Genomic DNA, 14,092 nt, shown 5'->3' with positions numbered 1-14,092 from the left:
GAAACTGTCAGAGCTGCCTCTAGGTCCCAGCTCACAGAGGACCAACGCTAGGCTGTGGTAATGTACAAAAGTCTTTACTGAAGTTCAGTTTCCATTTCAAAGCCACAGCGTGCAGCCCTACGTCTTAAACCCTAGATCGGCAAAGTCCCGTCTGAGTCTCCTCCCCTATGATACCAGTTTAAGATCCTAGCCCTGCTCCACCTTTTACGCTGCTCTCTCCTCCTCTGGGTCCTCCTGCCCGCTGGGTCATTGCCCTTTCTGGACTCTTCCGACGCTGAGTCGCTTAGCTCCTCCCCCTCCCTCCGGCGGGCTTTAGGACCCGGTTCCCAATCCTCATTCTCTGCTGTCCCGCGCTCCTGTACATTTGAACTTGCCTCTCGCGCCAACCCAGTGACCTTTCTCCTAACCGTTACACTACTTCGGTCACTGCTTCCCTCTTCCGGGACACTGGCCGGATCTGACCTCTCCTCTGTTGTCCGACTTTCTGATGGAGGCGTGGTCAGCCCTGCCTTATCTTCTCTCCCTGGTGGGGAATGCACTGGCCCCGATCCTTGGGACTCTTCCCCCCCACTCTGCTCTGGTGGGGAAGCTGGTCCTGATTTCCAACTACTGCTCTGGGAGTCCCTGCTGCCCCCTTGCTCCTGGGGCGTTCCCCTTGGGAACCCCCTACCCCTGGCCACTGGCGCCCCCTTCTGTGAATCTTCCGATTTGCTGGAGAGGCTCATGGAATCCCTCGGTCCACTGTCCTCTTCTCCTACGCTCCCCTCGGATTCTTCCCCTTCGCTCTCCATCTCCTCTCTTCCCTGTGCCTCTGCTCCTGAGCCCCTGACAGAAACTAACTGGTAAGAACGCTCCTTTCGTTTGATCTGCTTATTTACTGCCACCGGGGGAGGGATCCGATTTCCTGAAGCCTGACACCTGTTCAGCTTCCTCCTATTTATGGTTCGCGATGCCCTTATAGAACTCAGCAGGGACGTGGATGGGGGGAAATTTGTCACTGGTTGTTCTGGCCTCCCTAGCATCCATCCTATTAGTCCCAGTGGGTATGAGCCATTGGGTGTCTGAATTGAACTGAGGGTGCAGCATTGGGTGCGGAGTGGCTAACCTTTTCTCACTGTGCCATTTCCTGGGCTGAACCTACACAGATATAAGAAACACACAGTGAAAATGCCTTTAAAAACAACAACACACGTGGTAAAATAGATATGGAGTTTGCGATTAGCTCATCAGCACCATCTAGTGTCGCATTTGTACGATGCACTTAAAACTCACTTAAAACATTATATTTGCGGCTGTATAGCTGAGTTCCTGATCTGAATGCTCCACCCCACACAGCAAAGAAATTTCCTTTTGGGGACAAATAGTAGCTTGGAGCAAGGGGCAAAATGTGTTTAACCTGACTTTCTCAGCTGATCTCAATATGTGGGGAAGTTCATATGTATGAAGGCAACCTTTTCCCAAACTGCTTGGGGCTCTGAAGGTCAAAACCAGCACTTTCGATTTGGTCTGGGAATGCAGTGGCAGCAATGCAACTGGGGTAGTGCAGTACCGGTGTCACATGTTTTGATCTCATGGTGCCCAACATGGCAGCCATATTTTGTACCAGTCAAAGTTTCTGAACTGTTTTGAAAGGCAGCCCCAAGTAAAGCACATTGAAGTAGTCTATTCCGGATGTCACTAGCAACGGGTGATTGAGGCAAGATTTCCTTTCTGTAGGTAGAGTTGCAGCTGATCTGCTCAACCTAAACTGACAAAAACAAAGCACACCCCAGTGTTAGCCATGGCTACTATAGTGCCGAGTCCAAGAGAGACCCCCACATTGTAAATGTGTTCCTTCAGTGCATATGTTCCCTGCACTGGTGCAACTGGGAAAGCTCCATTCATGCCTTTGAATGCACACAGGAGCCTGGTTTGGCACATTAAGGAAACTCAGACAATGCATCTCTCAATGAATGCCTGATTTAATTTTTACTGCAGCCTTTTTATTCAGATGTAAGACCACTGTGTTCAAAGGGGCTTACTCCTAGGTAGGGACAGAAAGATCTGTCAATTTCAGTTCTATCAGTTCCTTGTTTTTCCCCATTCTTAAATTCACTTCTTCACATATCTGCAGCAATTTTTACAAAAAAATTAAAAAATCTGTCAAGCCACTGTGAAACCAGGATGCTGCACTCAGTATAAGAAGTTTTCTTTTTCCAGGTTTACCTGTCGAAGTTTAGCTTCGCTGTAAAATGAAGGCGGGAAAGATATCAGAATAAGAAAATACTGCAGTGAAATCAACCCATTAAAATGACATTACATTTCCCAGTCTGCTTAATGAAGATGGACGGAAAGCATCATTTATCTGGCCGACATTATAATCAACTGCAGAAAGTGGTTAGGATCTTCTTGGACTGAAGCTTTGATTCACTACAGTCTTGTTTTAAACCGGTGGGTGATATTTTATTGGGAATGGATAAAAGGGACAGTTTTATAGGCATCTGAAACCTTTCTGAATTGGCCATGCTCCTTATTGCGAAGTGGTTTGCCATTTGGATTAAGCAACAAGATATACTTTTGCAATTGCCCTCTGTGGGTGCTGGCTTCTGCTGTTTCCACCCCCCGCCTCCTTCTCTAAATGTATAATAATGCAGTCAGGATGAGTGTGCAATAAACAGATTGAACCTAAACCAGACACCAGTATAATGGACATTTCATGCTATTTTTATTTAATGATTTGGCCATTTAACTTCCCCTCTTAGTATATCTGGAGCTCTCCACATCTTAATTTGCCCACAGGTTTGCTTTCAAATCCACTGCAAAGGATGTTGCTATTAAGAGATAATCACCCTCCTGTAGGGATATGAAGTGCGAGATGCAGATGACTAGATAAGGCTCCTGCAGTGGCGGGAACAGCGGTAGACACTTTTGCGGAGAAGTCTGTGTTATTTTGAAACGTGGTTGGTGTCCCTCCATCAATAATTGGAAAAAAAATTACAAGGAAGGCTGAAAATTCCAGCCTGATACCTTAGGACAGAGATGAGAAATCTGTGGCCCTTCAAGCGTTATTGGACTCCAACTCCCATCAGCCCCAGACAACGTGGCCAATGTTCAGGGTAGGGGTGATGGCAGCTGGAGTCCACCTACATCTAGAGAGTTACTAGGGTTGCCATACGTCTGGAATTTCCTGGATACGGTCGGGATCCGGCTGTCGCAAACAGTGTCTGGGCAGAAATTGAAATGTCCAGGAAAATCCAGATGCATGGCAAGCAACCCATCTTGGAAGTGTTGATTTGGGTGGATTTCCTTAAGAATAGCTCAAAAACTTCAACTTTTTTGTCTGGATTTTCACTTTTTGAAATATGAGAACCCTAAAGAGTCACAGTTTTCCCCATCCCTTTCTTAAGAGTAAACCCATAGCAGCTTTGAGTGGAGAATGCCTGACACCACTATGGGTAACTAAGTAGGAGACCGATGGATTTGGGCCATGCTAGCATTAAGCTCTAGAAAATATTCCTGCACAAGCCTCTGTTGCTGCACTTTTCTGTGGCTCCTTGCTAATGCAAATAGAAGGGTTCAGATGATTTCTCTCGTGCATTGAAAGAAGATGTGAGGAAAGTCACACAGATTAGGCTTGAGCTCAACAAGGTGTGTCCTGTCCACATGTGCAGTTTTCACATCCCCACTGTTTACATGGCTGGCCAATACTGTATATCAGAATACAAAAAGCTTCCCATGAGATAGAACCCTGATCTGGCCAAATTCAACATGATCTTGAGCCTGGCCTGGAAAGAACCCTCATAATAATCTCATCTGTGTGGAAATGCTCCCAATCTATTCCAAGTTAAGAGAATTCAATGCTGCTAAAATAAAGCATTTGTTCCCAGAGTTTGTGAAGCTTTACTTCAATGCCAATAGCATAATCCTCTGTTGCAGATATTAATGTTGCTCCATTTGAAGCGATGGGATGCAGAAGAACTGACTCCTTTTGGATGAATCATTGCCCAGGCCCAGAAAAATATTGCTCAAGCTTTTACTTGCGGATGTTTTTGAAAACATAATATAAGCATCGGAGATACACCCAAAATATCAATACAATGCTTTGTGCTGTCCAGCACAGGCTCAGCATCTTTGAAAATATTAAATAATAGACCTATAAGCAAAGGTCTCTCTCTCACCTTGAGCCTCTTAGAGGAAAGATGGCCTATAAACATCATAAATGTAATAACACTATACTATAAATATAACACTACTACTTGGAAATATAGGGATGCGGGTGGCGCTGTGGGTTAAACCACAGAGCCTAGGACTTGCCAAATCAGAAGGTTGGTGGTTCGAATCCCCGCGACGGGGTGAGCTCCCGTTGTTTGGTCCCTGCTCCTGCCAACCTAGCAGTTCGAAAGCACGTCAAAGTGCAAGTAGATAAATAGGTACTGCTCTGGTGGGAAGGTAAACGGTGTTTCCCTGCACTGCTCTGGTTCGCCAGAAACAGCTTAGTCCTGCTGGCCACATGACCCGGAAGCTGTACGCCAGCTCCCTCGGCCAGTAAAGGGAGATGAGCGCCACAACCCCAGAGTTGGTCACGACTGGACCTAATGGTCAGGGGTCCCTTTACCTTTTTACTGGGAAATATAAGAATGATACACATGAATATATTTCACTGCATTTTCTTTAGAATGCAAAATCTGTGAGGTATTTTGTAGTTAAAAATAAATAAAAAGCTGTATCTGGGTGCTCATAGTCACCCCATGGTCTCAATAATAAAGCTAAATAGACCTTTTCTTTGTTCTGTTTCTTCAGCCTTTCCATCTGTATTTTCAAATCTGCAAAAGTCTGTGGGTGTAAAAGTTAAGAGTGCCTCCAGGCAGCTCTCCCTTGCCCTGGCCATTACTTACTCAGCATAACAGAGCTCAATTGGTCTCTTTGACCTTGGCAGAGTTACTGGAAACAGAATTCCTCATGGATGAACGGCTCCTGAACAATTTCTCCCCATGCAGAAAGCATAGGCACCTTTGAGGTGATGCACCAACTCCAACGCTTTCCTTTCTCCCATCACAGAAGCCCCGTCATTCGCTAGGAGGAACCAGCAGGAATCATTTGTTAAAAACGCAAGGCAGACTTAGCCCTTTAATTGGAACTGCTAGCTTTGAAAGCACTGGAAGGCTGCTTCCAAACAAGGTTTTCTCTGTCGGTATCGTATTCAGAGCAAAGATTAAAGAAGGGTCTCCTGCAAAATGTCGTTTTTGGGGGGTTCTTACAGCCAAGGCAGAAGTCCAGCACCCTCTGCGGGATTGTCCGCAATTCCGTAGGGTGCCAGGAGGACAAAACACATACTAATGCCATTTGTTTACATTGCTGTGTTCCTTCTCCATTAATTTAACTGCATTCCCGTTTACTGCATTCCTTCTCCATTAATTTAACACATCAAGAATTGATTTTATAACTCTAAAGCACTGCCTTTTATAGAAAAGGACACTTAACACAGGATTGCTTAGTTGCATGCAGTTCGAGGTCTAAATGAAGCCACTGGGAGTGGTAATTGGGAGGTTTGGGACAATCTGCCATTGATATGCTGATGACATGCAGTTCCTTTTCTCCAAAACTTTGGAGCACTCTGAATTCACAAGTGCAAGCTGCAACAAAACACTGCAGCGTGGAGTGCTGCTGTTCAGAATTCCAGTCACTCCATTCTATTCTCCCTCCCCATAACACTCAGGACCCAGCTATGTTCGTAAAGATAAAGCGCTTTATATGCATTATAACACTGTGGCATCAGATGACGCTGTGGAGTTCTGTTTTCCGCCAACGGTATTTCCCTGTATGAAGTTTACGTGTTTAACTGAATCGCTTCTTTGAGGTGTCAAAATCCAGCCTCAGTCAATGCTCTCCACTGAGCATGCTCAATCCTCCTCAGGCTATTTTGGTGTCCCCCTCCCCCCTTAACACATACATTTCACTTTGAGGGCGTTTCCAAAGCCTGCTGTTCCCTCCCTCTCATGTGTAGGTGGTACCATTTTGGCTCCATAACAGCCTAAATGCTGGAAATAGAGGGAAAGACAATGTCTTTTCCTGCATTACTTGTGATTTTTCAGGCCTTGAAAAGCACCATAGATTCAGATGTAGTTGAAAAAATGGGCCTGTTTCTAAGAAATGAAATGTTACCAATACGGTAGGTCTAGTGACTTAATAGAGAAGCTTTAACATCATTATATCTGTATTAATAAGAAAAGCAGCCAACCATTAGCAAAAGATGTTCATTCATTGCTTGGGTCCTTGAAAGCTTCTAGCCTGTTCCCCGCTCCCCACCCTTGGCAAATGGATTCTGTTTGTGATCATTTTCCATTCAGCTAATTCCCATTAGTAAGAGAAGCATATGGGTGAAAGAGCCTACTTTTCTCTGCCTCTAAATGAGTGCTGTTAACTGGGTGGCACTGAAAATAACATTAGGCTGCAAAACTGGAAGCAATGGACAGAAACGTGAAGGCAACCTTGGAGAAATTAGCAGGCTGCGCTTAGAAGGTTACATAATCTAATGTGTCTCTGTATTAATAGGATGGAGGTGGAGCACAAGGACCAGCTTGAAACATTTACAGCACCTGCTGCAAACTGCCATGTAGAATTTGTTCTTAGTGAACAGGAAATTATTGATTTATTCCCCCTGCTGCTGGAGTCACAGGACAAAGTGGCTTTCCTCCAGGCATAAAATATGAAAATTAATACAACCCTGGTTCAGCCCAGGGTTGGTTTAAAACTGTGTGAGGTTCCCTACTTCCCCAGATGTTCGGATTCTGAATGAGACACAGTATCTGTGTTTTTTTGTTCGTCCCCCATCCAAGGGTACTGGTATAGACTGGAGATAAAGAACTGGAACTGGCCAGCAGAGTGGGTCCTTATCTCCTCAAACAGCCATGGACCAAGTTTGACAAGTGGGTGTGGTCAGAACCTGTGAGTCATATGATGTCACAGTGGCCCTTCCCCCCCTCACCACATGAGGTTTACAAGACCAGATGTGGTGTTTGCAAAGCATTGTGCATTGGACAAACAGCTGGTCACTGGGGCTTCCATGCACATACAAATGCTATTCTAGGCTATTCTAGGCTGTATCGACAAACGTATAGTGTCCCGATCAAGGGAAGTAATTACCAGTATATCACTGTATTTCCAGGCCACACCTGGAATACTGTGTCTAATTCTGGGCACCACAATTTAAGAAGCATATTGACAAGTCAGAACATGTGCAGAGGAGGGTAACCAAGATGATCTATAGTCTGGAAACCAAGCCTTATGAGGAACAGTTGAAGGAAGTGGGTCTGCTTAGGCTGGGAAAGAGGAGACTGAGAGGGGCTATGATAACTATCTTTAAATATCTCAAGAGCTCTCATATGAAAGATGGAGCAAGCTTGTTTTCAGGTCCTGCTCTGGAGAGTAGGAACTGAACCAATGGCCTCAAGTTACAAAAAAGGAGATTCCAACTAAGCATCAGAAAGAACTTACTGACATTAAGAGCTGTTCCAGTGTGGAACAGACTCCCCCTTCTTGAAGGTTTTTAAGCAGAGGTTGGATGGCCATCTGCCAACAATGCTTCAGTTGAGATTCCTGCATTGCAGAGGATTGAACTAGATGACCCTCAGGGGTCCCTTCCAAGTATTTCTATGAAATAAAACCTCTATTTCTGATATGTAAACCCCAAGGAATGCAGAAGATGAAAGATGATAGATAGATAGATGATAGATGATAGATAGATAGATAGATAGATAGATAGATAGACGAAATCTTAAAGGCGGGTGTGTAGTGGGACCCAACAAAGCCCAATGTGGACTGAGCATGCTGATTGACTGTTGATGATGATAGTGAACCAGGGGATGGCAGAATATTTGGACTATATGATACGTATTTGTATAATTTGGAATATTTAATGTGATTTGATTGGATTGTTAAAATGGAAAATTTAATTAAAAAGTATTTAAATTTTTTTTTTAAAAAAAAAATGATAGTGAACCAGGGGCAGGGGTGGCACATAGTAGCTGTTACCCTGATCAGGCCACACACAACATTGAACCATTTTGTTGCAGAGGTCACTTGGTCCTGCACAGGGCTGTCTTAATCATATGTGGTGCTGGGGTGCAAAGACATGCCCGGCGCACCCCCCTCATTGCCCAGTCCCAGGCATGCAAGAGGGCGGAGCCGACTGGCCACCTTTGCATCTCACTGGCTCAGTCACCCCCAAACTCGCGGTGCAGAGCCACCCACAACAGAAGAGCCTGCCGTGGCGCTCCAACCAATGGGTGGGCTTTTCCCCGGACTCAACACTCAGGCCCCGGACTCTCAGCCTGGCACCCCTGAAAGCCTGGCGCCCAGGTGCCCTGGTACCCCTAGCGCCTATGGGTAAGACGGCCCTGGTCCTGCCACAGTGTAGCATATCCTTCCACTTGTTCCTCTGAGGCAGGGCTTTCTTTTGCCACTGTTTAAATGTGGCACAGAATGAAAACCCACCTGCTTTTGGCAGAGTTTGGATCCCTGCTGAAAGCCTCTGGGTTCGCCTTTGGTGGCAAATTGAAAGCGTGCTGAAGGCAAGTCCTGCTGCAGAGGAACAAGCGGGAGACTCACGTACCATGTCAGTTGAGCGGCAGGTGGGCATGGCCTGCCGACGACAGCTGCATGGATCAAATGAGCCAACCTGGCAGACCAGATTTGGCCTGCAAGCGGGAGTTTCCCAAATCCTCCCCCGGTACTAAAGAGAATCAAGGCATCTGATCATATTTAGGCCAGGTAGCTTAGTGGCAGAGCAGACCACATGGGTTACCTGCAGGAGGTAAAGGTTAAGGGTAAGGGGACCCCTGACCATTAGGTCCAGTCGTGACCGACTCTGGGGTTGTGGCGCTCATCTCGCTTTATTGGCCGAAGGAGCCGGCATACAGCTTCCGGGTCATGTGGCCAGCATGACTAAGCCACTTCTGGCGAACTAGAGCAGCACACGAAAATGCCGTTTACCTTCCCACCGGAGCGGTACCTATTTATCTACTTGCACTTGACATGCTTTTGAACTGCTAGGTTGGCAGGAGCTGGGACTGAGCAACAGAAGCTCACCCCGTCGCGGGGATTTGAGCCCCCAACCTTCTGATTGGCAAGTCCTAGGCTCTGTGGTTTAACACACAGTGCCACCTGCGTCCCACCTGCAGGAGTTATTATGGTTCAATCCCTAGCACCTCTAGTTTAAAGGGTCAGTATGCAGGTTAGGTGAGACTCCGAAGAACTACTCCCGGTCCAAGTAAGAAACTGGATGGATTAGTATAAGGCTTCCTATGGTCCTTCAAAGGAGGAACACAGAATCATAGTACATTGGAGTACATTGTAGCACTCATGTGGCCCTCCCAGCTGCCTTCAGACAGGACCAATGTGCTTAGGATGAAGTAACATTTCTTCTCCACGCTCTTTCATTCAGTCACTTTTGATGGAACAGGCAAGCTTTATTATTATTATTATTTTTAAATAATTTTTATTAACTGGCCAATCACATCAAATTAAATCACATCATATAAATTCCGAATTACAAAGCCAAATTTTTAAATTTTGTTGGGGGAACCCATACTTCAAGATCCAAAGGGGAATTCAGATCATCTTCTTATTACTGCGTTAATGTCCAAATCAGTCCCAATCAGTCCAAACAAAGTTCATAATTCTATCCAGTCTTATCTTGGTGTTGCCACATCATATCTTGTACGTATAATTTCTCTTTTTCCTTTACGATCTCTTCTGTTAGTCTCCTTAAGCCGATAGCAAGTGTAATAATCCTGTGTGGATTTCCCGTTCCTCCACTAAGTCCAGATGGTTTCCATATATCTCCTTCGTAGATAACATCACTTTTCCATCGTAAATTTTGGCATTTGTCGCTCTTAAGTCCCACCGAGGAGTTGATTCATGATATGTAAACAACTCTATTTCTCTCTTTCTCCTCCCAGACCCAAGAGCTCCCACAATGCCTCACAAAATGGCGAACGGCATTTTTTCCTGACTGCATCACTCCAAAACTCTTAGCTTTCCAGCTTCATCTTGAAACACTGGATCGAAAGTTTATCTCCACACAGCCTTGGAACAGGCAAGCTTTAGAGGTGCACCAAACAAGATAATCACACCGCCCGAAATCATAGACAGCTGCTATATTTGGCAGGTCAGATCCTCTACTGGTATAAACAGATTTGACTTAAAAGGCTTCAGCGGAGTTATGCTAATCGAGACCGATCTTCTCCTCTGCAACAGACAGACGGTGCCAACATAAACTGAAAATCAATGAGAGTTGTTAAGAGGATGAAGTTCAACGTATCTGACATGTAAAAATACATATGCAATGAGTTACAGCACACTATCCTTCTTTTTTTTTTAATGTACAGGGCACAGTACAAGAGTCACAAGATATTTCTCATCTAAGAAATAGGGGGATTGTTCAAGTATTCTGCAAATACAGATCAATATCCCAGCTAGAAAGAGCAAAGAGGTATTCTGATCCTCAGAGCTCTATAGCATCTTTCACAACGGTTTTTGTTAATAACAGCTACCAATGACTGAAAATGTGAATTCCGCTAGTGCTATTCTTTAAAATACTGTAGCATTATACATCCTTCCATGTTTAGATATAGCATGTCAATGAATTCGAGAGCACTGTTGCCCTCATGTCTGGCTTGTGGGCTTCCTGCAAACATCTGGCTGACCAGAACAGGAAGCAGAAGGATGGAATACATGAGGGCTTGAAGAACCCCTGGCCCTCCAGATGTTGCTGCGCTCCAGCTCCCATCAGCCTCAACCAAGTATGCTCAATAGTCAGAGAGACAGTTTGGTGCAATGGTTAGAGTGTTGGACAAAGGTTCAAATCCCCCCTCAGCCATGAAACTCACTCTCAGCCTTACCTACCTCATGAGATCAGTGTGAGCATCAAATGAGGAGGAGGGGAACTATGTCTGCTATGTCTGCTTCTTTGAGCTCCATAGAATAAAAGTGGGATATAAATGTTTAAACAAATAAATGAATGGGATGGGATGGGATGGGGGAGAAATTTGATTCAGTTCATGTTTAAAGGCCAGTCTCCCTAATCTGCACTTTCTGTAACAGTACGTGAAGTGAAGCACAGCCGTTCTTCAAAATTTGCACATCTCTGAATTTCACAATGCATTTCTCCCGCATACAGAAATCTATAGATTGCAGAACATTGCATTTGTGAAAATAACATAGGAAAATCATTGTATCGGGGAATATTATATTGCAGAAAGATTTAGACTAGGTAAAATTGCATGCAATGTGCGTATTGCAAGAAATTTGCACTGAAATGCTGATGAATTTTCATGAGGGTTTAAATAAATAAATATATCAAAGGATGCATGGCTGTTGTGTCCTTCTCATGCTGCCCTGTAAGCCAACATGACCTGCTTGACTCTGGGGGGAGGGGTGTCACTCTGGCAGCATAAGCAGCAAGGGCTGGGTTGGCACAGTGGGCTCCATTCATCCCCCATGCCCTGCCATCTCTGGCATGCACCCCACTTGCCCCTGACATTAGCAAACCATGCTGTGCCACTAGGATGAGAGACCAAATTTTGGACAACTGGGGTGTGTGTGGCCTTTTGGGCTCAGAGGAGCCAGATCAATTTGAAATCAAAAGCAAAAACTCTGATTGGAAGTTCCTTCCCACAAATCATACCCCACATAGAAAGTATTCATACATCTGTGGTTCAAATTATAGCAGTAAGAAAGCGCTTTTCTCTGAAAGGGAAGCAAAAATGCCAAAGTTGAGAATTTGTTATCTCTCTTTTTGCCAGCGTCATGATGGCTTTCCCTTTACCCGCCACCCCTGCCTTGACGAGAAGGTTTTGACATTTCCACAGATAGACACTCCAGAAAGGAAACAATTAACAGCATTTTCCTCTAGAGTTATACATTTCTCAACCCCTCCATCTTTTCATGGTTGGGTTCAGCAGCTAATAAAGGGGCAGGGGAAATGTCCTATCCATAATAGTAGCACTTCGGAAAATGGAGATGGGTTTCCCCCAAGTGTTTATTAATAGTCACAGAAGGCCTGCATAGTGCTCCTACCTTGCCAGTATTATGGGATGCAATCTGCCCAGTGCATCCTTTGAGGTGGGTGGAAATGTACATTCTGCTCCAGAGGGTAAAAGTTTCGCATCCAGAAAAGTGAGACCTTTAACTACTGGCACAGTGCTTACATTTCAAAAACAAGCAAGTGCAGAAATCGTGATCTGTTACAGGAAAGACCATTTTTGTTTTTCCAACTGCTGGTTTTTCAACAGCCCCTGCAGTGGTGCTTTTTAAAAGGTCTTGGAGCATAATTGTTAACAGCAGCAGCAGCAGCAACCACAACCATCATTTATGTGATATTTACATTTAGAACTTACCTGCTGCTGTTTTATGCACGCTATTTTTGCTGCTTTTATATTTGTACTATTATATTTTGCTGATATAGTTTTTAATCTGGAGGTGTGACAATATATTTAGATGTGAAAAGGTGTTTTAGATTATGCTTTTATTATGTTATGATTTATAATGTTTTGGGTTTTTTTAAATCAGCATTAGCATTTTTATCCTGCTATGGGACCAAAAAAGGCTCCCATATCAGCTTTTGGGCTCAGAGGAGCCAGATCAATTTGAAATCAAAAGCAAAAACTCTGATTGGAAGTTCCTTCCTGTTCAGGGAAGTTTTTAATCTGTGATATTTTAGTGTATTTTTGGTTTTTATGGAAGCCGCCCAGAGTGGCTGGGGAAACCCAGCCAGATGGGCGGGGTACAAATAAATTATTATTATTATTATTATTATTATTATTATTATTATTATTACTACAAGTATAACAAGAGCCCGCAGGATCAGGCCTATGGCCCATCTAGTCCAGCATCCTGTTCTCACAATGGCCACCAAGAGGCCTGTGGGAAACTCTTGAGCAGAACAAGAGCACTTTTACCTCCTCTGCTATTTCCAACAACTAGTATTTAGAAGCATCACTGCCTCTGACCATAGAAGCAGGTCACAGCCATCATGGTTCAGAGTCGTTGACAGCTTTGTCCTCATTGAGTTTGTCCAGTCCTCTTTCCAAGCCATCAAAGTTGGTGGCTGTTATGTACTGAGTTGAATAGGATCCAAAATACAGCAGTCTGATTGGTCCTAGAACAATGCAGCAGTATGATTGGTCCGCAGGAGCCACCCAATCCAGCTGCAGGTGGAAGTGAATCCACAATCTGATTGGCCTACAGGAGAATCCCAGAATTAGCCAATCACGTGCAGCCCACTGTGTAAATAATGTATATAAAGCAGTTATTGTGGGGGAACTTCCATTCCTCCTCACCACTATGAGCTGAATAAAGAGCATGAAATCCACTCTCGACTCCGAGTATATTTCAGTGGCCATCAGTAATAAGACCCTCGGGTTGTTAATCTAAGAGACACAACATGAAAGGAAGAAGGACTGCTAGGAAGGAGGGGGAAAGAATGCTCAAGCACCAGTTTTCAGTTACTTTAATTGTTTAAGCCCTGGTTGCCCCCTGCTGGACACATTCTACTTTAAGCCATTATTCCAGACAAGAAGCCTCGAAGTTGCTTTAGAAGCAGAGTGCTGCCTGCCAAGCTCAGCGAAGTATCCTCTCTCTCTCTCTCTCTCTCTCTCTCTCTCTCTCTCACCTTAGAAAATATTTTTCTTCTTCTACTATGTAAGGAATACAGAGCTCACAGAACCAGTTATGACATTCATTCGAAAGAAAGCTTGCTAGTGCTCCAGCAATTAAAATTTGCATCTTTATATATCATTCTTCATATATTAACAATTGCCAAAACAGAAACCAAAGCATTTGTAGGACATCCCACACAGCAATAATTTGTACCTTCAAGCTGAAAGCTGAATCTTCCCACTTAGCTGAACTTGTTTGCTGAATAAACCTGTGAGTTAACTCGTCATATGATGAGATGTGGTGTTTCTTTGTTGAAAGTGGGAGCTAAGCTGCACAAAAGGGCAGTCACATGGTGCAGCTCTCACTGGCATTCACCACTTTGGACAGAGGGCAGGAGATTGTATACTACAGTGGAAAACTAGGGTGTCAAGAAGAGGTCTAGCCTAGCCTTCCT

General features: G+C 44.5%; 1 long non-coding RNA gene across 1 annotated transcript in view; it reads right to left on the bottom strand.

Moving 5' to 3' along the window:
* Positions 1-2,140: 2,140 nt before the first annotated feature.
* The window catches only part of LOC307200780, a 189,086-nt gene continuing 177,134 nt past the window's right edge, over positions 2,141-14,092 (bottom strand). The window contains exon 3 of the long non-coding RNA XR_013832424.1: positions 2,141-2,150. This is a non-coding gene — a long non-coding RNA (uncharacterized lncRNA). The remainder of the gene's footprint in view (positions 2,151-14,092) is intronic.

Source organism: Podarcis cretensis (assembly GCF_951804945.1).
Source record: "Podarcis cretensis genome assembly, chromosome: 1".
In the NCBI taxonomy this organism is placed as follows: Eukaryota; Metazoa; Chordata; class Lepidosauria; order Squamata; family Lacertidae; genus Podarcis; species Podarcis cretensis.
The sequence above is the reverse complement of the archived record's forward strand: the minus strand, read 5'-3'. Positions and strand labels throughout refer to the sequence as shown.